The 26368-nt window shown below is 46.7% G+C and overlaps 1 protein-coding gene across 1 annotated transcript in view; it reads right to left on the reverse strand.

The window, feature by feature from the left end:
- Aff1 (ALF transcription elongation factor 1) overlaps positions 1–26368 on the reverse strand; it is a 157771-nt gene that overhangs the window by 44553 nt on the left and 86850 nt on the right.

Genomic DNA, 26368 nt, shown 5'->3' on the forward strand with positions numbered 1-26368 from the left:
ACCTCAGAGGGCCCTGCCCAGCCAGGGGGTCTTCACTGCAGCTTCCTACAACTCAGTTTATGTTTGATAATTTCTGTCTGCCTGTCTGTCTGTCCTCACACATCCGTGTGTGTGTGTGTGTGTGTGTGTGTGTGTGTGTGTGTGAGAGAGAGAGAGAGAGAGAGAGAGAGAGAGAGAGAGAGAGACAGAGAGAGACAGAGAGAGATGCAGGTACTCCCAGAAGCCTGAGGAGGATGTCAGAATCCCTGGAACTGGAGACACACAGGGTGGTAAGCTGCCTGTATGGGTGCTACCATTAGAACTTGGGTCCTCTGAAAGAGCAGTATGCACTCACAACCACTGAGCCATCTCTCCATATCCTAAAAACTGGTCTGAAATTAAAACTGAGTCTTACCTCACTTCTGGAATTTTTCATATAGAAGCACACATAGACATAAGTGCACACGCCTCCATGTGCCGACCTTGATTTTTTTAACAGGCCTTCTTTATTTAGGGTTATTAAGGGCTTCTACCTCCCTTCTAAAAGCCCAACACCGGGTAAGGGGGAAAGGTTAGTGGTGACAGGGGCCAGAGTTCTCTCTGCTAGTCTTCGCTGGGTAGGACTCTTTTGGAGAAAATACCAATTATCAGTCGTCCAGAAATCCGGAAGTCCAGGTAGCCAGTGGGTCAGCAAACAGCAAAAGCAACAGCAGGACGGACCGGCAGCGAGCAGCCCTCCTCCAAGCAGCCCCCCCTTCTTCCTCTGGGCTGTCATGTTTACACCCCTCTAAGTCCTCAGAATTCAACTAATTCCAGCTGCCAAAGAATCACGTTCCACACCAGACACTTAACAGGTGTGCACAAACTAAAATCCCCAAGTTGGAGTTTTAACGAAAATATGTTTACATCTCATAAACCAAAACAGCCACAACATAAAGGTGCAGAGAAGACAACACGGGACTGAGGAGGTGCAGAGCTTAGAGAAGCAGAAAGCATCAGAGGCAGGAGCTATGGCTGATAGTCTGCATGTACTTTTAAGTACAAAGAAAACAAGGCTAAATCTAAAACAATGTCACTGCATTAGACGCACAGACCGCAGCCTACACAGCAGTTTTCAACAGCCCCTTCTGTTCTGTGTCACCATCACACGGTGAGCACCATACACGCTGTGCCACTGTCACACAGCGACGGGAGCCACCTCAGGGGCAGCAGGCGGAGGCCAAGCAGCCTGTCCCTCGGGCTCAGCTATGGCTTAACAGTGTCCTGATCCTGTAACAGCGGTTGCTAATCCACAGAGGGCTTGTTAGTCCACCACTGTCTCTTTACAACTTAAGGGCAGTAAAAGGAAAACACAGAACATCACTTGCACCATGTTGTAACCGAGTCTAGTGGTCAAACTCAGTGTGTTCTGCATATGAAATAAACACCCTTATCAATGGTAGACATTTTTGGAGCTTGTTATTTCTGAGGCATGGACAGGAAGTTCAGAGGTACAAGCAGAGAGGGTTAAGGAAACCCCTACTCCACCTCATCCATGGAGCCCATGGCAAAACTACCTCTCGGTTTCCAAAAACCTGGACCACACAGTAGTGCCACAGTTAGCATCAATGTCAGATATGGGCATAAAATAGGAACATACACCAGTGTCAGTGACTGACATCCATTGTTAGAAAAAGTCACAACCAGCAGTGAAAGTGAATCAACACAGAGACTGGCTGGTACTCTAATGTCTCTGGACAACAGTCCCCTCCTCCTGCCTGAGGCAAGGGACGAAGGCGGGAACGCAGGCAAAGTGACTGGCAATCAATGAAAATGGCAAAGCACGCTCTAATGAGGACCAACAAAAGAGCTTTGCAATTATTCCCAAAGCATGGAATGAGGTGGGAAGCAGCCCTCCAAGACAGCACTTGGTTTCCGGAGCTCTGTCCTGCCCACGTCCCCACGCACGCACGGGTGAGCTGCTGCAGCGCTGGTTCGTGCCCTTCCTTCCCAACCCCCCTATGTGCTCCAGGCCACTCTGAACCTGTATTTAAAAGAGAGGGCTGGTGAAGTGACTCCGTGAGTTCAATCCCCACAAGTCACACAGTGGGAGAACCAAATCACAGCTTTCCTCTGACCACACACTCCACTGAGAATAAAGGTGAAACAAAAAGGAGGCCACGAAGAGGGTCAGTGTAGCAGCTCGGGTCTATCAGATGTCCCTGTCTCTTCTCTCCCCCGAAATCAGAGTCAGAGCAAGTCAGAGCACTGCATGCAGTAAGGACTGACGGCCTCCCGAGGTAACTCCGAACCTCCAAGTCTGTACCGAAAGGAAACTTCCACAAAGGGAGGAGATTCTGCTAATCCTGCTCTTAAAATCTGCATCCCGAATTCCCCCCATACCCCCTACTCCCCAACCCCTACCCCTGGCTTCAGGTCCCCTACTGTTGTCTGGCTCCTGCTGAGCACAGACAGGCTCTCCCTGCAGCTCTTGCCAAAGAATGAACAACCAGTCCTGGCCAAGAAGCTGCGACTTGATGGCAGATTTTTAAAAAGACCTCCTATGGAACACAAGCTAATAATAAAGCACAGCAGCAAGATCAGTAATTGACAATCAAGAAGAGCAGGGCTGTCCCTACGGGAATGCGGGGCCGAGTGACCACCAGACCTCACTGATGTCTCCACACTTGGTGTCCACAGCCCTGGAGCTGGCAGGCCACCGCTGCTGCACCTCAGTGTCACCTCACATGGGACCTCCGTAGAGACCACACTCCGGCAGGCTCACTTCCCCACTGGGGTACAGTCTCCGTACGAGGTCAACAGTGCCATTCATTCAACAGGGAGCAGAGCAGCTACTTTCTGAACTCGTACTCGGCAGGCACTCAACTCTTTACATCGTAGTATTTCCTCACATTGATACCACCGACTATAAAGCTGATTGCTAGCCTGGCAGGGGAAAGTTACCCCACTGAATACAGCCATCAACCCTACGGTACACACACTCTTTCACAAAACCCTTCAGAGTGATTACACTGTCTCAGAGAATGGGGTATAATATCTAGTTTCATTCTCAGATCAACCACTGTGGTAGGCAGTTTTTACAAAAGGCAAACTAAAACTGTGCGTCACACAAGGTCACACAAAAGCTCTGAAACAGCAAGCCAAGCTTCAAGATCCTGTCAAACTGGCTTTCCGAAACTGGCTGTCTGCGCCTGAGACAAACACGGCAGCATTTGAGGAAGAACAGTTTCTGTTGTGTCCATGACCAAACACCATTCGTTAAGCAGCGGTGTGTCTTCATTTCCTTCTACAAGGCTGCCTGTTAGGGCTCACATTTCACTGCCTCGTGCTACTAGACCATGCAAACTTTTCAGAGCAGACAAAGCAGAATGCAGGCCATGGCCTCTTAGGAATAACAGTATGGATACCAAGAGCGTTTGCAAAGGTCTTCCGACTTTGTGTTAGTAAGCTGAAAGAAGCGAACAGAAGCAACACGGAAACAATCACTCCTGCGGCGCTCAGTTTGGCATGAAGTTTCAACAGAACAGCATTTTTGCAATGATGCTGTTTTCATGAAAGGCTTGCCAGGAAACAGGGGCCACAGGGGCTGGACACTGAAGAGGGGAGCCAGATCCCAGCTTCTCCACGATGGCTTTGCTCAGGACCTGCTCTGTGATCGTGGATGAAATCCAACCTGCTGGGACTATTTCCTTATTGTGATGAAGGAGAGTATTAGCACATCTAACCACCTGGCAGGAGCAGTGTGAAGGAAGTCAAGCGCACTGCGCACCGCCATGACAATGTAAAAGCTGGCATGAGGAATGCCCAGCGCCGACATGAGTTAGCAAAGTGCTCTTTAATAACGTGACTGTTTCAAAAAGGAATTCCGACAAATTCTCATAGAAACTTTTCTTCAAATACACTGCCTCTTGGATTGCTACCTGCTTGCTATCTGCTTCTTCCCTCCATCGCTGGCTCAAGCAGTTGTGTGCCTCTTGTCTCTGCCTGAAATTCTCCCTCTCCGAGCCAGGGCGCGGTGAGGACACGCCCTGCTGCTCCCCTTTGCCCAGGTTGCCAAGATGTCCCCGAGGCCGCTCCCCGAGGCCGCTCCCCGAGGCCGCTCCCGGAGGCGTCCTCTGCTATGCCATGACTCCCCCAGAGCTGTGGACACTGTGGAGCTCCCCCAGGCTCATCTATACCCCATTACATCACTTCCCCTGCTTTTTCTAGGTTAGGGAAGCAGGGGGCAGCCTCCCTCGCCCCCACCTGACTACACACTACCTGCTGCTTAAGGGCACATGCTGCTCTTCCAGAGGACCTGGGTAGGAATCCCGGCACTCATACCTGTAAGTCCAGTTCCAGGAGAGCCAGCCGCCTCTGGCCTCTGCACAGAGGGGCACACCAACCATGCACATGACAGCGCACATGCAGGCAAAGCACCCACACACACTGCAGAAAGATTTTAAATAACTTCAAACACTAGGTGCTGTGGGCTGTTTGAATTAGAAAGCGACACCTGAGTAACTACGGAGCAACAAGCATGTGCAGAGAGTACAGGAAACATCTGTCCCTGTTTCTCCTCAGGAACACTGAAAGCACTGAAGGGAAAAAAAAGACTCCCAGGGAGGACTGGCCACAAGCCAAGACTGACAAGAGCTCACCTATGTGACAGATGAAAGGGTCATGAGCAGAAGGACAGAGAGTTCATTTCAAAACTCCAGCTTCAATTTGGCAATGGCTCCCACAAAGGAGGTTGGAGGGGAAGAGAGAACGTTTTTGTGTTCACATTGGGTGAGGCTGAGGTGGGCGTCTTCCTCCACTGAGCTCCGCCCTGGTTTGAGGCAGGGTCTCTCACTAAACCTGGTGCTTCTAGTTTCCACTAGGCTGGCCAGTGGGGCAACCCCCGGGATCTGCCTGTCTCTGCCCGCACAGGCCCCAAGCTACAGTCTCAAGCATGCACAATCCAGGCCTAGCTTTTATGTGGGTTCTGAACTCGGGTCCTCAAGCTTCCACAGCAAGCATTTTACCCGAGAGCCATCCTCCCAACCCCAAGCTACCAAACTCTAATTGCATGCGTTCTTTGACTTACAGGACTGACATGGTTGTGTTCCAGATAACATGTTTACAAGGTTTCAGATCAGTTTGCAAACAGCTGGATACTACAAACAATTGAAGCCTCCTTCTGACTAATAAAATTACGGCATATATAAAGAAATGCTATGCTGAAAAGACCAAGCCTGACCCCCCCCTCCCCCAAAATCATCAGTCCCAGGAACTAGACCATAGGTCAATAATTTCAGGAATAAGAAAACCATAAAATTCCCAACCCAAGGAATAGCCTGGAAGTAACCACAAGAATGGGAAGGTATCTTATCTCAGGGCAGGGCACCTGTGCTGGGCAGCCCACTGACCTAACATTCCTGAGGTCTACAGATAGCTCACTCAATGTTAATTACGTTAGTTAGCCAATCACTCTATAACAAGTTTGCCCTTGCTGAATGTCATCCAATCGTGTAACTTCGAAGCTGGGAATTCTGGGCTTTTGTTCAAACCCCAAATGAAAACCCTGCCATGTAGCTGCTCAGGGCTCTCTCTGATCTACTGCATTGGTGACAGTGAAGAGAACAAACTTAAACCTGAGTAAAACTCTTTGCTCTTGCATACGCGGTCAGGCTCCAGGCGGTCTTCGGCAACCTTAAGATCTGAGCACATCTGGGGGCTCGTCCGGGATGCCCAAGACCCACTAGGACCCACAGCATGTGGAGCTGAACACCAGCCAGTAAGCGAGTGCTCTGTTTCTGTCTGTCCATGTCTGTCCATGTCTTAAGAGATATTGGTTTACGTTTTGTGTTTCTTTATGTCTAAGTTCTTGTTTCTGGTGTCTACTTTCTTTCTTGGTTTTGGTTTCCTTTTGCAAAAGGAGTTGGAACTGGCCCCTGAGATTGGTGGACACGTTGTTAATCCCCCAGGCCAAGGTGTGGAAGAAGTTCTTTCCACCTCTTTGGGAAAACCTCAGTTCTCATTAGTTTTGGTTTTGGAGAGAGCCTAGAAGCTCTCAATTTGGTTCTTTGGTTCTGGATCCAGCAAACGGTATCATCACTGCAATTCTCTCTGGGAACGTCTGTGTCTGTTGGTGAATGTCCTAGTCCTTGTTGTTGTTTATGGCGAGTCTTCTTGAATTGATTTAACCATGGGTAAAACTTGAGTTTAGTTCCAGGCCAGCGGGTCATGGTGGCTCAAGCACAAGCTGCAGGTCCCCAGCAGGGCGGCTCCATGGTCCACAAGCTCTGCTCCTCTAGCCTTTAGCTGTGGGTGGAGAAGAGCCTTCTGGGAAGGTAGGCGTACAAGCCTGGCCTTCAAAAGGAAAAATGGTGGTGATGGTCGCTTCTCTTCTGGGGGGTCAGCATGAGAGGGCAAAGGCGAGGAGGCATACCAAGGGATGGCCGCAGGGCCCGGGAGCAACACTGCCAGCAAGTAACATAGTGCTTAAAATTACAGCTGGACACAGTAAGGAAAGTTTTGTCTGTTTCAAGTGTATGTATGACCATTACATATTTATTTCTGACTGATCTTAAATCGTTAATATGCTCCTGGTTATATGTCTTGGTTATAGATTAACAGCTATTGGATATGTTTAAAGTTTAAATGCAAACTCTTGTTTAAAACATCTGTGTGCATGCGTTTGTAACATCTATAGAAACACAGATGTTTTTAAGTAGTGACCATGTGACAACTTGCCATGTGATATGACTCCACCATCTTGAAATTGCCACATGGTGTGGGATAGGCCCCCCCCCAAAAAAAATCACAGCTCTTAGTTGTAATAAATTCTGTTTATCATCCTATCTCCTTTTAGACTAAGAAGACAAGTCTCATTTTAATTGGTATTGATTTTAGAGATTGAATTGTTTACACTGGTTAAATTTGGTTTTGACTTTTAAAATTATGGTTATGCTTTGTGACTTCACTCCTTAAAAGGGTACTTTATTTTGATACTGCAAAAAACAGGTTTCTTTTAAAAAATGTGTTTAAGGCTATGGAACATCTTAAAGTTTACCAGACATTTGAATATAATGTCTTTATGGGATATATATATATATATTTCAAGATTGTGTCTTTGTGGCATGCTGTATGTGTGGTTCAGCCCTGATTTGTGAAGGTCTATTCAGATTAACAGGCTGATCTGAAGTGTGTGCCTGGCTGCCAGTTCCTGAATGAATGGATTAATGCTGATAGGTTTGGTATGGCCAGAATAGTTCAAGCACAGTTTAAAATTATACAGTTGGTTCTAAAACTTATTTGATTACAAAGTTAGAACTTGGTTATGGGGAAACTGTAAATGTTCCACAGTGCTACACCACGGGAGGCAGCAACGCCATCAGCGACACCTAATGGCTGTGTTTTAAATTGCCGACCACAGCCTGGAACAACGCGTGGCTAGCCGCCATGTTGGTTCAGGTATGAAGAGGGTGGAGCCATGGTTTTACCCCCATCTTTGTTGACGGTTGCCAGCTGTGTTCTGTTCCCTGTTTAGTGTTAAGTGAAACTTCTGTCCTTTAAGCTTTTTGCTGTTCAGACTTAATAATGCAATGTGGTGGGATCAGCAAGATTTGCCCTTCTCAGGTCTCTGATCACACTGGTGGCTAAACTAAGCTAATGGTAGCTTTGCAGCTAAAGAGCACATGTTAGTTCACTGGTCAATTCATAGCTAGCCAGAATGACTAGGTACTAGATCTCTTATTTAGAAAGGCAAAGAGGTTTGCCTTGCTCTCAGGCTTCATGTTGTTTGCACACTCTCACTGTCCAGAGGAAACTAGGAGTCCCTGACAGAAAGGAGATTTTTGGCTCTCTTTTTAGCAGTTAAACCTACGCACTGAGCAAGGGATGGAGGAGTCAGGACCTCAGCTGGACTGCCCGGAACCCCCCTGAGGATGGGCGCAGCCGCATAGGTGTGCAACCCCGGTGCTCCTGAGGCAACACAGGTGAACTAGCCCAGCACACGGAGCATAAATGAGTAGAGGTCACCCCTGATATGTGTCACAGGCTTGCTCTCTTTCAAACATGTCTGTGCGTTTGCACAAGCACACATGCATGCTGGTGCGCGCGCGCACACACACACACACACACACACACACACACCAAATACACGAACAAATAAATAAGCATTGAATGTACATCTGTGAAATACACAAAGCCCGGAATGACCATGGTGGGGAAGAAATAAGACTATACATGTTAAAGTCTGTGTTGTACAAATAATCCACGCAATTACATGAAGGGCCCATCATCATCACGTCTAGGAAAGATTACAGACAGAAACAAAAAGCCTGGCTGAACAAAGCTCGGCATAGCGCTAATTGTATTCTGTGAATAAGCAGTAAATCACCTACCCAGTGAAGTTGGCTCCGAGAGCACACTCACAGCGCCTGGGCATGCCTGCCTCGGCTGGAAGAAGCATGAAGGCACAGGCATCACGGCACCACAGCCCCAAGGCTAATGTCTTGAGCCAACTTCCATACCCCAAACTTATAAGATAAGAGTTTCTGAGGCTCCTGGCTAGATGTATGGCTATGGTTATAGGCCAAATTAAAACAATAACTACACCATACACACGCACACGATCCCCCCAAAAAAACCCACTGTTAGACTGTTAATAAAGAGAATTACTAAATAATGAACCCTACACAGCCTTTAATTGAGAGTATGCTATGTAAGTTGCATTCAAGTGCTAAAATCCCTCTTTAAAGATTATTAATGAGGCTATAAAGAGGAATAAACAGTTAAAACACTCACTGATTTTGAAGAGGACCCAAATTTACCCTCCATGAATGGTTCATAACCCCCTCTTCTGGCCTCCACAGGCACTGCACAGGTGCAGAAACACCAACTCACACATCATTTTTAAAAGCACATGTCTTTAATCCAAGAACTCAGGAAGCAGAGGCAGGCAGATCTCTGAGTTCAAGGCCAGCCTGGTCTACAGAGTGAGTTCCAGGACAGCCAGGGCTACACAGAGAAACCCTGTCTCAAAATAAATAAACAAAGAGTTTTAAACTGAAGATCATTAAGCCCATCTCATTTCCCTAAAAATGTTTCAAAAAGGTTGACAGGGTGTTTTTAAACTTACAGTGTTTGTGTTCATGTGCATGCAGGAAGCTGGGCGCACACACACAGTAGTGCGCATGTGTGAGTTGGGGGACAATTTCCAGGCACTGGCTCTCTGCTGCCATGATGTGGGTCCTCGGGCTTGGCTGCAGCTGCCTTTACTCACTGGCCCAGAAATAGTTTCTTTTTCTCTTAAGACGGGTTGTCCTTTTCAGATTTTTGGTGCTAAGGACTGCAGTGCGTGCCCACATACACACACGTACACACACATACACATACTTGTTCATGCCCCTAGACACCTCTTTTTAGCAACCACTGCAAGCCAGAAGTTAGCACAAGCTTAATCAGACTATTTGCAGAAATTTCTGGTTCTCCGACCGGCATTTCAGGAGGAAGATGCTGGACGATTATAAATGTGGTGAGAAGGTTGCACATGCAGGCACATATCTGCAACCCCAGGACCCAGGCTGTCATCAACCACAGTAAGACAATAAAATGAGGAACTTGCTGTTTGCTTCCCAACAAAACCTAAGACGTGAGGACTAAGAGACTTTCCTATGGGAGACTTCTCCTATGGGAGAATCAGAAAGAGGAGGAGACAGGCGTGGCTGCTCTTCCCTGAAGTTTTCCCTCTCCTGGAATCAACCACACACCTCCTCCAAGAGCATGCCTGGGTGGGGCAAAGGAAGGGTGTGTCCTTGAGAGACAGGAGCTCAAAGGAGCCCAGAAGCTACACACAGAGAGAGAGATACAAGCTACACATACCCACTGTCTGTCTGCATTGGCACCCCACTTCAATTGGGAAATGAGAGCCTACAGCCTTACTTGTTTAAAACACACTTTTGGGCAAACGTTCTAGCCACAAACTATGACTGCCTTCTGACTTTCACCAACCAAAACAAAAATGGAGTAAAGATGGGGGAGGCATGAAAAAAGAAAAAACCTGAAACCTCCAAACCCTTACAGGAAATAGCCTTCAAGGGACAATAAAAGTAATTAGAAAGGGCTGGAGAGATGGCTCAGAGGTTAACAACACTGGCTGCTCTTCCAAAGGTCCTTAGTTCAATTCCCAGCAACGACATGGTGGCTCACAATCATCCACAATGAGATCTGATGCCCTCTTTTGGTGTGTAAGCACACGTGCAGACAGACTACTGTATAAATAATAATAAAAAATAAATAAAAGGACAAAAATAAAAGGCTGGAGAGATGGCTCAGTGATTAAGAACACTGGCTGCACTTCCAAAGGACCTGGGATTCAATGGCAACTCACAGACTGTAACTCCAAACAGAGAAGCAGGCAGAACACCAATATACATCCAATAATAAATGTTTTTTTTTTTTTTTTTTTTAATGATTAGACAGTTCTGTATTTCTTCCCAGGCAGCCACTGGATCACACACGTGAAGCTACATATTTGAATTAGGGTTGTTAATAGAGTTTACTTTTCTAGTCACATAAAAATGTAAAAATCTCAATCTAAATTAACCTAACTTTTCCATCCTGGAAATTCTGTTAAGAGAAAGTAACATTGGTAATTCTGAAACTCAGAGTTCCTATTCTTGCCATCTGGATTCAGAGATAAAAACAAATTAGTGAACAGCATTTCTCTCCACATAAATGTTCACCTGACACAAATATGCGAATAATACGAAGCAAGTGTTGGAAGTGCCTGGTCGGTAATTTCTAGTGCTGCTCTGTCTTCTGAGATTCGGGGTTCCGAAGTTTTTGGTAACATTTGCAAGCTGCACTGGAGCCAAACATAAGTACTTAACAGTGTTGACACGTATGTGCCAACTCGTCACTTAACTTCTGAGTATAAAAGTTAAGAATCTGCGTTACGTTCTCTTAGGGATGAACCTGGATGAACAGGCAAATGGAAGGAGAGCAGTATCACCCCACAGCGCGTGTGACCTCAGTTTCCAGTCATTCACCAGTGAGTGGGGGGAGCTGACGTCCCCAGTTTGTTGGCCTCTGAAAACACTGGCCTTTGATGAACGGTCACATGATCCCTTGTGACGCCCACTGTGGGGATAGCAACCATGAATGATTTAGCGAGAGTGGGTTAATTCAGCAGTAAAGGGGAAAAAACCAAACACCACAGAGAACAAGTCTAGACATCTCACTGCAGTGATTAAAAAACAGAAAAAAAAAAAAAAAAGACAGGTTCTTCTATATGGCCTAAACTGTATGATCTTTTTCTTTCTAAAACCCAATTCTACTTACTGCGACTTCAGAATGTGTGTGTGAGAGACTGTTTGGAGTGTGACCATCACCTGAGCCAATCTGAGTACCTCTTCAAGGAGAGCGTGTCACTGCAAGGAGGTTGTGAAAGCACAGTGGGACACGCTGTGGCTCTGCATGCTACACTACACATACCCTGCCCACGTACAGGTGTGCTCACGAGCACGCTCGGTCTCGCGCTGTTCTGGCCTCTCACAGATCGTATTAACGTAGGGTCTGATCTAAGTCAACAGGACCACATCGCTGTCAATCAAGAGCCGTTTACAGAGACTTAAACCTGCTTTCCCTTAAGTGTTCACGTCTGTCACGTTTAAGTGGCACACGGTGTTTTGGAAAGCCTGTCCAGTTCTGCACTTCTCGGGTGCTTAAGTATATAAGCTGAGGCTACAGAGGCATCGTAAGGAGAGGGAGTGGCTTTCCACCAGTTTCTGGATGAGGTTGAAAGAAACTGAAGTCATAGGGATGAGATAAGCCATTTAATCCATGCCTTGTCAGGAATAACAGAAGATTTTAAACTGGGTTCACTCCCTCCAGGCTAGGTGTAGCCTGTCTGTCTCCTGGCATCGATTATTTTCAAAAACAAAACCCAGAATCCAGTGCAAAAGAAGAGAGGAGGAAGAGAGAGAGGGGAAGGAAGGAAGGAAGGAAGGAAGGAAGGAAGGAAGGAAGGAAGGAAGGAAGGAAGGAAGGAAGGAAAATACTGCAGTGGAAGGCCAGAGACATAATAAATACTTCGAACAAACAGCTTCAAACTCCCATAGGGATTTACAGGTACTGTGACCAATACAGAAGAAGGCAGGAAAAGAGAGCCTTCACTCACACATATTTAACAAGAAACAAATTCCCATGGTATAGGAACACCACCTTGGGAAAATATAACTTATTTATTATTGTGCAATTGCCTAGCTTGTACAAGACCCTGGGTTCAAGACCCAATACCACACACACACACACACACACACACACACACACACACACACACACATGCTGGCTGCAAGAACGTACTATCAGAATATCATAGGTGATTATAAATCATTTATTTAAGTCTAGCAACAAGTACCTACATTTAAAATATATTTTGCTTTTGTACAGCCTGATTAAAACCAAATTCAAGTAGATATAATGATGTGAGCATGTGTCTACCAGAGGTCTCTGAAGTCTCGGCTGATGTGGCTTTCATAGCAAGCCCCTATTTCAAAGAAGGCAGGAAAGTGTGGGTAGGAGGAGGAAACAAGGCAGGGATAAAGAAAAAACTTAGTCATCACACTGAAGCCCATAAAAATTTTTTTTTTTACTCTTTTCCTGGCTTATCTTCATATATAAATTTGTCCTGGAAGGACAGAGAAACTATAGAAGGTAGCAAAGGTCCCTGACAATCATTTACTGACCTATCAAAAGTAAAAACATACTTACATATTTTGTACATTTTCATATGTATATACTTGAATAAACAAAGTTCCTCAAAAGTACTTACTAAATGCAGGAGCAAGGTCAAGGCCAGCCTCGCAGGGAGCCGGCCACAGTTCAAGGTTACCCTTAGCTACATAGCAAGACTGTGTCTCAAAACAAACACACTTGTTTTTAACTCAGCACTTAATATGTGAGAGGAAGAAATTACTTGCAGAGTGTGCTAATGTTTCCTGATTACAAGCTACTCGCTATCATTTTAAAAGCTAAGAAAACCGCCTTGTCCCTATTTTAGAAACATGAGCAGTCACTGACTCCTTTCAGACCCTTCTCCTTCATCTCTCTCATATGGCTGCTTCCAGCCGCTGTGCATGAATGGACACCCAGGGCCGCGGCCCTCAGGCTCAGCTCTCTGGAGCTGCTGACCTGGCGCCCACCCGAGTGTTGTTATGCTAGAGACTCAGGTGAACGCTTTCTTCATCTCACTTCCCATTACTCTCACATTTGCTGTCTTTCCTGTGTGTACCTGGTTCCTTCCATGCTTTTCCCGAATAGAGTCTAGAAGCCAGAAAAGAGGCTCTGAGAAACAAGACACCACAGTAACAGTACAACAAAAATAGTTGCATACATAAGGTGACTTGCATCTCAGTTATATACGACCCAAGAGTGGCCCTCCTGACGATTCCAGACACCGGGCACAAAGCCCAAGGGAAAAGTAGGGGTGCACCCACTTCCTTCCTGACATGGTAATTGCACCACCAGCTGGGGACAAATGGGATGGATAACATTTAAAAGACTTGCTCAAGGGCCTTTCAACCTGACTTCTTTAATTGATTTACTGTAATGAGCTCCAGGCAGTCAACTACTATTTAGAATAAAGCTGTACACCTTCAGACTGGCTACAGAGCACTTAAGCCTTTTCACTAACCTTTGAGAGACATCTCAGCTGGGCACGTGGGTCTGAGGCCAGCCTGGTCTACAAAGTGAGTCCAGGACAGCCAGGGCTACACAGAGAAACCGTGTGTAGCCAAAACAAACAAACAAGCAAACAAACAAAAGTGCAGGAAGTTTCCCAGCCTTCTAAACAACACTTGATTTCAACATAACTTAAAAAAAAAAAAAAAATCACTAGGATCTTTAGAGGGTAATGCATTTTTATTTTGACTTTTAACCTAATTTATGTTTCACTTTTAAATGATCAGTATATTCAATCTGTATCTTTGTAGTATTTGCCACATCATTCACAAATTCAGGACCAGTGTTTGAAAGATACAGGAAAAAGTCATCAGCTTTAGGCATAATAACAATAATGGTTGTAGTTGCCATAAAGTGCATTATCAAACCACAATCGGTCAGGCATGGTGGTATAATCCTCTAACCCCAACACTGGGGAGGAAGAGGTGGATGTTCAAGGCCTACCTGAACTGCATGGCGAGACGATGTTTCAAAACATACAATAAAAACAAGTCTGCATATACTACACATGTAAAACTACATGCACTCTCTCTACCTTCACCATTACGGCTTTATAAGGAAGGCAGGCTCCAGACTCCAAACAAACAGGCATACAAATCTCAAGAGGTAACCCAAGTCTCCTGTGGCCAGGAAAAAAAAAAAAAAAAAAAAAGGAAGAAGAAAGCCTATCAGGTGTGCACAGTGGAAAAGGCCTGGAAGGTGCAGGATCTTATGGAAATCTTATTTATCTTGTTTACAGTCACACCCATAGTAGACCAAACCAGACTGCTCTGATTGTTTTTTTTTTTTTTTTTTTGGGTGGGGGGGAGCAGACAACACAGGAGCTTCTTTGAGAGCTGGCGTCCCTTGCCCTTGCCCTATTCCATACCCTCCATCTACTTTCCACTTTTTCCCCACCTGAACCTCTGCTGTGAGGCACTTACCTCCCTGAGCATGTCTTAATGCCCTCACACATGGCAAAAAAAAAGCCTTCCTGGCTCAACACATGCCAGCCCTGCTCGATGCCGCCAGGGCACTTCCACTGGTGCTGGGGGCTGCAGTGCTCTCCTCCCTGGTACAGAGCCAGGAGACGCAGGAATGCTCCCAGGCTCCCCTGGCTCTGCTCCCAAAAAGGCGATGTTTGCCTTCCCCCTCTACATTTGAAATTGGCAACATCTGTCCCTTCGGCAATTTGGACTCGGGCACCATGTGCAAAGTTTAAAAACATACAGCTTCACTAACGGGCAGCCCGCCCTCCTCCCTTGCTCCTGCAAAGCCAAGACTTTAAAACGGCTTACTCTTTTTTTCCTGCTCTTTCATACAAGGACAGGAGAGAGATCTGTAGGATTACGGCCGCTGAGGGCACATAAGCAGAGTATTTAAGCCACCAGTGGGAGCTCCTATGGAAGGCCACCAATGAGAAGTGTGCCCGGCACAGTCACACCTGACGACTGGAATGAGAGAAAAACTCAGATCCAAAGGGCAGGTCCCAGAGCAGTAAATTCGGGGATTTCCTTGCCTTCTCTCCTCTCTCTTTTCCCTTCTGAAGTGGAGGTCACAGCTAAGACCTTCTACATGCTAAGCAGCTGCTTTACTACTTACTGAGCTACACACCTCTAGCTCACTGGACAGTGGTTTTCATATTCACGATATACACAAACTTCAAGGACATACGTGCACAGCAAAGAAAAATTGATTCTGTCATTAAATTTTTGTTATTTCCTCTGACAATCATCTGAGTTTGCACTGCAATCACATGGGGAAATCCATCTAAAAATAAAATGTAGGTGGAATATCCTAATTCTTCATATAATTTTACTTTTTGTCTAGCACACTGCCGAACAACTGAAGAAAATGGGCTATAAGAACTATAAAGCCTGCTAGGAACTGAACGCTGTGCTCTGTGCCATCAAACTCTGACATATGAGCGTTTCTGCTCCTAGTTTAAACAAATCCGGCTACCATTTCCTCTTTACCTTGAGCCAACCCAGTCTGATATGTTAGGAGCAAATGTTTTCAAAACAATTCTGTTGGAACCATGTTCTGGCTGGAAAGGGTAGGCTAAGCTGACTGTGTGCTCTCCAGTCTACCAGACACAGAGAAATGGAATCGGGGTGAGCGTCACCGCAACCGGAGATGCGCCCCACCAACAGGTCTGTGACTACCATGTCGCTGACATCCCAGCACGTGCGGAGGCCTGCAGCCTTAAACACAGGAACTGGGCGTTTGAGAACCTTCTTCTCATCGAGGACCCTCACTCCTGCTCCTTGCCAGACGCAGACAGAATTGCCATGACGTTACGCTCCTCTCTGTACTTGGTAGGTAAAATGTGAGTAGGTTCTGGGAGAGTCTTGGAACCCGCAGATGTCTGTCAAGGTCACCTACAGAGGGAGTTCTGCCCACATATCATGCCAATGAGCCTCCAGCCCTGGCTCTACCATGGACCACGTATTAAGCTCCCTGCATGAAACAGCATCAACATGGTGCTCCCATAGAATGCGTCCCTAATAAAACACGGGGGTGGGGGTTCTTTGCTTTTTGGTAGATAGTGTCTTTGTAGCCTCAGCTGGACTTGGAACTTCGTATTTTGGTCTCCAGTGGACTCAACCTCACAGAGGTCTGCCCATCCCTGCCTCTCAAATGAGGGGATTAGAGACCTACCTCACAACGCCCTGTAGCATGGCCATGCTTGACCTACCTAACCATGACTCTTCTTTCCTTCCTCCTATTCTACTGAGCTCCCTACTTCCCCACACAGCTGCCTCTGGTTTAAGCAGCCAAACACCTCTGCTCCTCTGAGGGTGCACGTGTCTCCTCAATATGCTACTAATAAACCCTGAATTAACCTGTGTGGAAGAAGAAATGTGGTGATTTTGGAAGGTGGGAGCCTCAGCTCTGGGGGTTGAGGAGGAAGGAGGCAGGGCGGGTGCTGTCCGCCAGGCAAGTGCTGATAAACCTAAAAGTTGGGCTGGGAAGAACTGCAAACCAGGAGTTGCAATTGGGGGGAGGTGGGGAGGTGGGGAGGATGAAAGAAAAGAAAAACGGCTTCTGTGGAGGAGATCCAGGCCTAGGCTGGGGGGGGGGGGGCAGGAGCAGGTAGCAAGGCTGTGGAGACCAGGTCTCACTCTGCAGTACATACTGGTCACAGCCTCTCGGCTGCGCTCCTACCTCAGCCTCAGGCGACAGCCTCAATGCCAGCAGCGCTGCACCTCATGTGGTCTACAGGCAATGGCACTAGGAAGCAAACACTAGGACTTAGACGCCCAACCTCTGGTGTGTTATTAGAACTGTCCCTATTCTGAGGCTTCTGGCCTACTCTTTCAGACCATGGACCTCAGCCTGCCTAACGCTGCGACCCTTTAACACAGTTCCTCGGGCTGTGGTGACCTCAACCATGAAATTATCTCCTTGCAACCTGATAACTGTAATCTTACTACTGTTATGAATTGATACTCAGGATATCTGACCTGTGACCTCTGGGAAAGGGTCGCTTGACCTCCATAAAGGTCACAAGCCGAAAAGCCATGATCGTTGTCAATTAATAAACAACTAATTGTATGAGCAAGGGAAATAAAACATAGGCTATAAAAGCTTCAGGGCGAACCTGCTGGCACCATCAGAAATGAACAGTTATCACAAGATGCTCAGCTCCCTTGGCAGCCCACAGAGCTGCAGTGCCTGTCACCTTGCCTGGAACACTGAGGTGCTTGCCAAACTTGTTCCCCCATGCACAGGGACAATGGAAAGCCTGGCCAAATGGTGCCCCCTCCCCTCATGGCAGTGGCTACCTCCTTGCAGCAAGCAGCAAAGCCTTGAACCTGGCCCACTGGTATGATCTTTAGAACCCAGGAATAGTTAATAATTTGGGGTTCCTTAATGGTCAGGGAGAGAACCCTCCCAGCAGCCCAGCCTGGTAACAAGAACACACTCCTTGTCTCTGGCCCCCACCCCACCCCAGAGACGCTCAGTCCCAGGCCCCTAGGACTTGCAGGCCTTGGTATGACATCAGAGTCACCTGCCATTTGGAGTTTTCCAAAGAAGAACAGAGTGTACACTCTAAAAGTCAGCTGTGCTTTGTAGGGAATTCAATGTTTTCAATTTTAAGTGAAAACGACAAAATCAAGATTTCAATGTGGGAAAAAAAAATACTTTTTTTTTTTTTTAATGGATTTTAGCAACTCAATACACTGTTCACAGAGCAGTCCTCTGTGGGGCAATGTCTCCGACACCTGGCTCTCATCCCTCCTTCCCTCACAGCGGGAAATGTGGAAACAGAGGCCGGAAGATATATTCACGCTCAAAGTCTCCTATTAACTAACTACAGCCCCCACCCCCTTTTTTTAAATACAGCACACTCTTCATTTTGCTCAAAGAGTTTCTGAAAGGCCTTTTGCCAGGGGACAGAAAGTGAGACGGGCTTGCCGTATTATTACTTTGGTCTCCTCTGTGGTCTGTACGACTTTGGTGGATTGGCACACACTGCCTGACACATCACGAGAAACAAGAACCAAGTAAGCAAAAGAAAGCAAGGTGTGATCAGACTCCACACGATGGGGACGAGTCTGGGAACCACAGCCGACTTGTAACATATGCCCCCAACAGGGCTCAGGACGTCGGCGTGTTCCCTTGTCTTAGCAACTGATTCACTAGAATCATGAACAAATATCATGGAGAAAAAGGATCTAGCTCCTAATTGACCTTTTAAGGTGAGATCATCAGTCTTACTAGAAAATTAAGCCCCAGCTGCAGGCAAGCATGTTCAGGGTCAGTAATTCTCAGGTTACTAGGATGCCAGCTAATGACACTTTTATGGTGGACAGGAGCAAATGTCCACCCAGTAGTGCTGGCTTATTCCCAGGAATCGGCATCCATCCCATACTGAAGACTTAAGATTAGGTCCTCTTCCATGCTAACACTCCCAGGATGACGTGCCACTTAGGCTGTTTAAAAATATACTAGAGGAAGCTGAGAGTAATTCCAGCACTTGGGAAACAGAGGTAGGGGGATCTCTGGTAATTTGAGGCCAGCCTGCTCTACATACTGAGTTCCAGGGCAGCCACAGCCACACACAGTGGGGCCCACAGTAACAATTAATAGTAATAATAATGTAAACCACAAAAAAAGACCACCTCACGTGTAGAAAAGTCTGAAATGACTTAAATACCAATGTTGAAAATATAAGGAATTCTTTTTTTAAAGAAATTGTGGGGCTATAGCTATGGCTCGGCAGTTAATAGCACTGGCTACTCATGTGAAGGACCCAGATTCAGTTCCCCAAATCCACATGGAGAAGGTACTCCAGTTCCAGGGAACTGTATGTCCCCTCTGGACTGTGTGAGCACTGCACGCATGTGGTATACATGCAAGAAAACATGCAGACAGAACTCATGTGTACAAATTTAAAAATACTTTTTTTTTCAAACTCATTTCTAAAATGAGTTTAGTGACGGCCCCCCAGACAAATGTCCTAAATAGAGAATTTCACTTCACACCATATGATCCCCCTCTGATGAGTCAAACACGTAAAAAAGATTTTCATTCAGACTTCAAATCAAAAGCAAATAGGCTTAGGAAACCTTCACTCTGAGCACAACATGGCAAAAACGTCATTCTCACCCAGTCCCGACTCAGCTTAAACACAAAGAGACACACTGATTTCTGACTTCACAATGCTTAACGTCTGGAGGGGAGAAAAAGGGCAGAGTACAATGCAGGGAAAAGTGCTGAGGCTACAGGAGCACAAAGAAAGCCAGCTCGAAGGGAGCTGAGAGGCCCAGGGCAGAGGAGACAGGTCCACAGCGGTGACAGCACTTAAGATCTGGAAAAACTCCATGATGAAAAAGCAAATGGCAGCTAGGTCAGGTCCTGCTTGCCTGCCCTCTCAGCTCTCGGAGTGGGGGGAGGGTTTCTAAAGACAGACCCACCACTGTGCAATGCAAAGAAGGCAAATGGTATCAAGACAGGGCCAGTGGCAGGCACCTGCACTCCCAGCTGCTAGAAAGGCTGAGGCAGGACTTGCTGAGCCCCGGAGGAAGACCTGAGCCCATGTGTTTGAGGCCAGACTGGACAAAATAGTAAGACCAAACAGCGGAAAAGGAAGAGGGCAAGTACTAAAAGATAAAATCACACAGAACAGGTTGAAATACAGGTCTCAGGTGAAGATAGGGCTGCGAGAGAAAAAGAAATGGCATGATTTCCTCTGCTATTCACAAAGTAATAGTCACAGGACTGAGCTGCCAAATAGCTAAAACTGGCCCCAGAAAGAAAGGGATACTGGAGCCCAGAAGGAAGTGAGAGCATTGCCAATGTCTGAGGTGGGGCTACAAGGAAACGGAAACACAGTGGAATTCACCTGAGTCGCTCACACAAACTTGTACAAAAGCTCCGAGGGACAGGTGAAGGAAACCTCAGCAGAGATTTAAACAGCTAAGGCTAGAACATGCCGTTTGTGATCATCTCTACCTTCAGCAGCTAACGCCTTCTTGATAAACATCAGTGGGAAGAGGTGAAGGCAGAGTCCTGGGAGAGAACGAGAGAGTGCTACCAACAGAGATAAAGGCCTGCTGGGAGAGGGAGAAAACCAGCCAGAGCGGGAGGAGGGCACATGTGTGTCCTGAGTTCAGAGACATCAGGCATCGCATGATCTGGCGGGCTCTACGGGGGCATCTGAGGCACAACCCAGATTCCCAGGAGGCTGCGAGAGCGTCGGTGTACTTCTGACTACACAGCTTCAGCTGGGAGGGAACAAGAACAGTGGTGACAGCAGAACAGGAGGGAAATGGCTCACCCTGAGGGGGCTGCTGGAGAAAGGGCTCCTCCCTGCCTGAAGGAGCAAAATGGAGAATGGGCCTGAAGGGCCAGACACCACAGGAGAAAAGCAGGCGATGGAGAAGGGAGAACTCTTATCTGCATGGCTTCCAGCGCTGACAGGTAAATAGATTGCAGGGCTGGAGCACGTGTGTAAAGTCCTCCCTAGGACCTGAACTGAGCTTTAACCATCCTCTCAGCATCTTAATTGCCTTTAACAGCCTTAATGGCATCACTACATCAGGTGCCAGCGTGATGGCCAGGATGCATTTCAAAAAAAAAAAAACAAAAAAAAAACCTCAGGGAGCCTTAAACATACCATCAGCACACTACAGACAAGCTTTGTGACAGTACTCGGGCACTGGCTGGGACTCACTAAGTCCTTAGGGACTCAGATCTGCAGTGTGTAAAATGTGATTCCTGCCGAGCTGTGCCACAGGTGGCTGTGACAATGGAAGAGGGAGAGAAAGACAAACGAGCAAGTAAAATATTTCTGACTACCTGTTTTTATAAGGTGGGGTATTTAACCAGAAACTGCTAAGCCATGTGATGCTATGGGGGGGGGGATGCCTGGGGATCAGGCAGAGGGAGGGGAACACACACAGGAGCCCTGACCCTGGGGATAACTGGACTTTTTGGCGTGTTTGTTTGGGCCAGGTCTAGTCTCTAACTGGAGATTCCCCACCCCCAACCCCCGGTGCAGAGACCACAGAGATTGTACAAATCTAACACACACTCACTGCAAAGCAGCTCTTAAAGACTGGCAGTGCCAAAATGGTCTGGGCTTTGTAATCATTTTCAATTATTTAAAAACCAAATGGGAGAGGGGACTGGAGACCTGGCTCACTGGTTAAGAGCACAGGTGCTCTTTCAGACTTAGTTTCCAAACGTCTATAACTCCAGTTGCAGGAAGATCTGACCTCCTCTTCTGGCCTCCCAAGGGCACCAAGCACGCATGCACGCAAAACATCCATACACATTAAAAAAAAAACTTTGTTTCAATCTTAAAAATTAAAACTGGCAGCTGGGCAGTGGTATGGCACATGCCTTTAATCCCAGTGCTCAGGAGGTAGGGGGATGTGGATCTGTGTTTTCAGCCTGGTCTGCACACCGAGGAGTTCCAGGACAGCCACGACTACACAGAGAAATCATATCTGGAAAAACCAAAACAAAGAAACAATCAAACAAGCTGGGGGGCATAGGATATAGCCTAGGGCCCTGGGTTCAACCTCAAGCACTGAAATTTTAAAATAAGTAAAATCTGGGAAAGAGCCCTATCCACCTGGAAAACCCTAAGGAGGGTTCGTGTTTCCTTTGACCTCATCCTGATCAGATTTCTAAAATCTGTTTTAAAAACACAAGACAGTAATATGCTCAGCCTTCCCGCCTCACCAGCATGACAAGCTCCTTCCTCTTCTTAATACCACTTGAAATTGCACCTTCTTTTTCTTTTATCTTTACATTAATTTACCTGAGGGATGCCATTAGCGGGTAACTGGCTCAAGCTGATTCTTTCCATCCTAGGTGTGAGTTTCTGGAGAGTAGGGGCGGTGGGGACTAGACTACAAGAGAGGAATTGCTCCTACACCTTGAAGTCTCTGCCATTCAATGCATCTTTGAAACTCAGGACTATGCCCCCCTCCCCCAGGCGTCTCCTCAGGAGTAGGCAGGAGATGAGGCTTGGTGTCTGGGCTGTGGTGCTCCTGGCACAGAAGCTCTGCTGCTAGCAACTGACTGTATGTAAACTTGTCTTCTTGGGTCGGTGTCACGGTAATGTGACAGTTTCCTCTGATCCCTGCCAGGCTTTTATGCCAGCGGCAGCTGCAATGCCAACTGCCTGGCGGCCCTGTGGTTGTGGCACTTGCCAGTGAACAGGATGATGGTGCTTGGGGGGCCGGGCAGATGGAAGGCTCAGGGTGACCCACATGAGGCAGAATGAGGATTCGTGGAGAGTTCATGTGTGTCCCTCTCTGAAGATTATGGGTGTTGGGTAAAGACCTGCAAACCACGTCGAGTGAGAACTAGAAATGAGTGCCCTAGACCTCTCTGCAGGCTGCTGAAGTCCTGGACCTGCAAATCTAAATATAGAAGCTTAAAAATAGTGACAAGCGCCCCACAGACATTATGAGCAGGAGCTGCTGAGACAGCCCAGGGCCACAAGCTGCTTTGTTTTGCTACTGTTTTTTCGGGGGGGGGGGGTGTTTTTTTAAGCCAATATTTACAAGCTAGAGAATTTGAGATCAGGTAGAAAATGAGACTTTCTGAGCCCCAGAAATGTCCTGGTATAGTACAAAACACAAGTCTCTGCCTGAAGGTTTTGGAGCAAGGGAAGGTTCTGAAACATTTTATGCTCTCACAGAACGTTAAGTAATGCAGGAAAAAAAATTATTTTTCAAAAAGCTCTAAAATTGCTGGAAAATGAGCTAGTAAAGAGAACAGCTCTGCTTGTAGAAGCCCAATAGGAGAGCACAAACCTGAAACTGCAAGATTGGTTGGGGCGGCAGTAGTTGGAATGTTTTTTCACTTTCTGTTCCTTCTCGAAACTGCCAGAAGTACATTTGGTACCAGGATAGGAAATTCCTGTTCCTCCTTGCTGGGCTCACACACTTGAGATGTTTGTGGAGGGGTATCAGGCCCCACCCCTCTCCCTGGAGAAGCGACTATGCCAAACAGGAGTCTCCCCTGCCTGGCAGGCGGCTCCCACATCATTAACTCTGCCCTGTGTTGGCTCTGCGTGGCTGTGTGACATTCAGTCCACAGGGACACAAAAACAGATACAGCAGATGAATTAATGGTTTTGGTTTGAGCTGTTTGGGCAGGATGAGCAATTCTTAGGAGATATTTAAGCAGAGAGAGTCCTGGATCTCATAACAAACTTATTTTTTGGCCTTGAATTTCTCTCTCGCTGTTGCCAAATGGTACATTGTTTGACCCAAAAAAAAAAAAAAAAATCATTATTTTCCAAGTTTAAATCTGCTGCTTGTTCATATTCCCCAAGAACTCCATAATCAGCTATTTTTACACTGATTTTGTTATTTTTAGTTGTTGAAATCATTAGGCTGACAAAAGCCCCTCCCCCACCAGAGGTTGGGGCTCCAAACCAGTGTTTTCCTCCTGAACTCCAGCTCCTATTTAAGCATGGCCTACTTTCCGCCTGCACTTCCCCATTAGCCCCATGGTAATTTGTCAAGCTCAGTCTAATCTCCTTAATCCCTCTGGCTGAAGGATTTTGAGGTTTAATGTTTTAATCTAGGGGCCTCAGTATTTAAGTAATTAGAGGTCATATTCCTAGCTGGCTCCTTTAGGTAAATTACCTTAGTTTGCTTTTGAGTTCTAATTTATAAATAACAGAATTCTAAGAATTCACAGTGCGCAAGAACCTGGAGCTTTGGACTGAGTGTACAAATTAAGGAGAGCGCCTCTAGCCTTCATTCTTAAGAGCCTCAAGCCCGTGGATGGCCCCTGGAGCCCACTTTCGATTTACTCTTCCTTTAATTATCCCTATGTACGGGCTACAGTGTGGTAACTCAAAACACCTGCAGAAGGTGTCAGCATTATCAAGTCAGGAGTTAAGTGTTTCCATCTCCTTACATACTTCAAAATGTTGAAGTGAAATGTAGCAAGTGCTGGTGCGTGCTGGTGCGTGTACTTGTGAAAAGGGTGACATTTCAATACATGTTGACAATGTGCACTAGCCAAACGTGGTAATTCACATTTGCATCTCTTTATTACATCACGTTTGGAGGCCGCGAATAGAATCAGCGTTTAAAGTCCTCTACTTAGAGCCAACACTTGCTGCTACCTTTCACAAGTATTTTGTTTGTTGCTTTGTGGAATGCTGCTATACTTAGAATTCCTTAAGTTATTTCCAACATTTTTTTCATGCCTGTGAACTTAGGAGCTTTCGGAAAGAATTATTTCTCTATCAGTTAATCTGGACATTCTTCTTACAAAATGTTTAAAAGGTCTTTCCTGTCGGGAACAATTAATTTAGTGACAGAAGGATTCACAGTCTTTCACTCAACATTTCAGCTTTTTCTGTCAGCACACATTGCAAATCCAGAGAAAATGGCCAAACCCAAAATGGTATAAAAAATGGGTTAAGTAGTCACTCTGAAATATTATTGTCCTAAACAAGGTAACAAGCATGTGTGCCCTGTGCTGGGGGCTCCTGGTACTGACTCATGTAAGCTCACAGATCCCACGCAGGAAGCCTTGGCACCCAAGCCTTACAGAGGCTAAAAGACCCTTTGGGCAGACTCCTGAGCCTCTTCTGCTGTGGGAGCCCACACAGACTCATGTGTAGCCTCTGGCAGAGTTCTGTCACTGGGCACAGCACCTTAATTGCTTTGTTTCTACATCAGAGAGCTGCTCTTACCAGGCAGTCCTGGTGCAGAGACCTGCCTGCCTCTCCGCCTCCCTGCCGGGATCAAAGATGAGCACCCTCACACCAGGCCCCATGCTCTTTCTTCCCAGAGTTGAATACTGAAGCTCTCTGGGTATTAGTGAAAGTAATTTCCTGACTAAAGATTTTAGGAGAAATTAAAAGGAGAGAACTTGAGTAGTGGTGTCTAGCATCTGCTCTGGGAGAATGAAGCAGGGACAGAGCAGTGCAGAGCCGCTAGGAAACGAGCAGGCAGGACCAAACCTTATTGCTGAAATTCATTACTCACTTACTGAGGGATTTACAAGAGAACATCTAACTAATAAAACTGTCTGTTTTGTTTTTTTAAGATTTACTTTTTATTTATATAGTGTTCTGCCTGCATGTGTGCCTCCACACCAGAAGAGGGCACCAGAGCTCACTACAGATGGTTGTGAGCCACCATTTGGTTGCTGGGAATTGAACTCAGGACCTTTGGAAGAACAGCCAGTGCTCTTAACCGCTGAGCCAACCATACTGTGTAGTCACTTTACTCATCTGTGAAGACCCAAGAAGGTGCTTTGAGCACCTCCTGAGACACTGCATCCACAAGATGGGTGGGGCAGGTTAGACTGAGATGTGAGCTCAGCCTTAAGAGGAGATGGCTCAGAGGACAGAGGAGCCTGCTGCCAAGCCTAGCAGACAACCTGACTTCAGTCCAGAATCCACACTGTGGAAGGGGAGAACCAACTCCAGCCAGTGGAAAAGAGTTTGAAGTGCAGCACAGAGCCTAAAGCACAGAGCTTGCAGCAAGCTCTGGATCAGTTTCACCCCAAGACTGGTTCTCCCTCGGCCCAGAAGCAGATGCGAGTTTCTGAAGGTTCTATTAATCCTCTCACTGTTTGGGAGCTGAGTAAAACTCAAAAACATGTTTCTTCAAAACCAAAAGTTGGTACCTAAAGTGGCATACTTCTCTGAGTTGTCCCAAGGCACCACTTAGATTTTCTGGCTAAGGGCCCACAATGCCTTCTTAAAAAAAAAAAAAAAAGGGCCTATAGGGTCTCCCTATGTAGCCCTGGCTGACCTGAAACTACAAAGACCAGACTGACCTCAAACCCACAGCAGTCCACCTGCCTCTGCCTGGGATGGAAGGTGTGAGCCCACACTGTTTGGCTTCCTCTCCCCCCTTTGGAGGGTTGCACACTGGGTTTGAGAAGACAGGGTCTGGACCCCAGGGTGGGCACAGCTGCTCCCTGGTAATCCCAGCACACTGCAGTGTGCCAGAGGCAGTGGGAGATCAGAGGAGCAGCTTGGTGGAAATGAAGACAGAGCTTGGTGAAAGGCCCTGCTCTATTTGAAAGGGTGGCAGGATTGAGAGAGGCATGGGCAAACTGTTCCTCAAGCCACAAACCATGACTGCCTTCTGATTTTCACCAACTAAAACAAATAAACTAAAGATGGGGGAGGAGTGGAAAAAGAAAACCCACACTAAAGCCTACAAACCCTTTCAGGAAGACCAATCAATAAAAG

The sequence above is a fragment of the Psammomys obesus genome, unplaced genomic scaffold (genome assembly GCF_907164565.1).
Source record: "Psammomys obesus unplaced genomic scaffold, mPsaObe1.curated_primary_1811, whole genome shotgun sequence".
Lineage (NCBI taxonomy): Eukaryota > Metazoa > Chordata > Mammalia > Rodentia > Muridae > Psammomys > Psammomys obesus.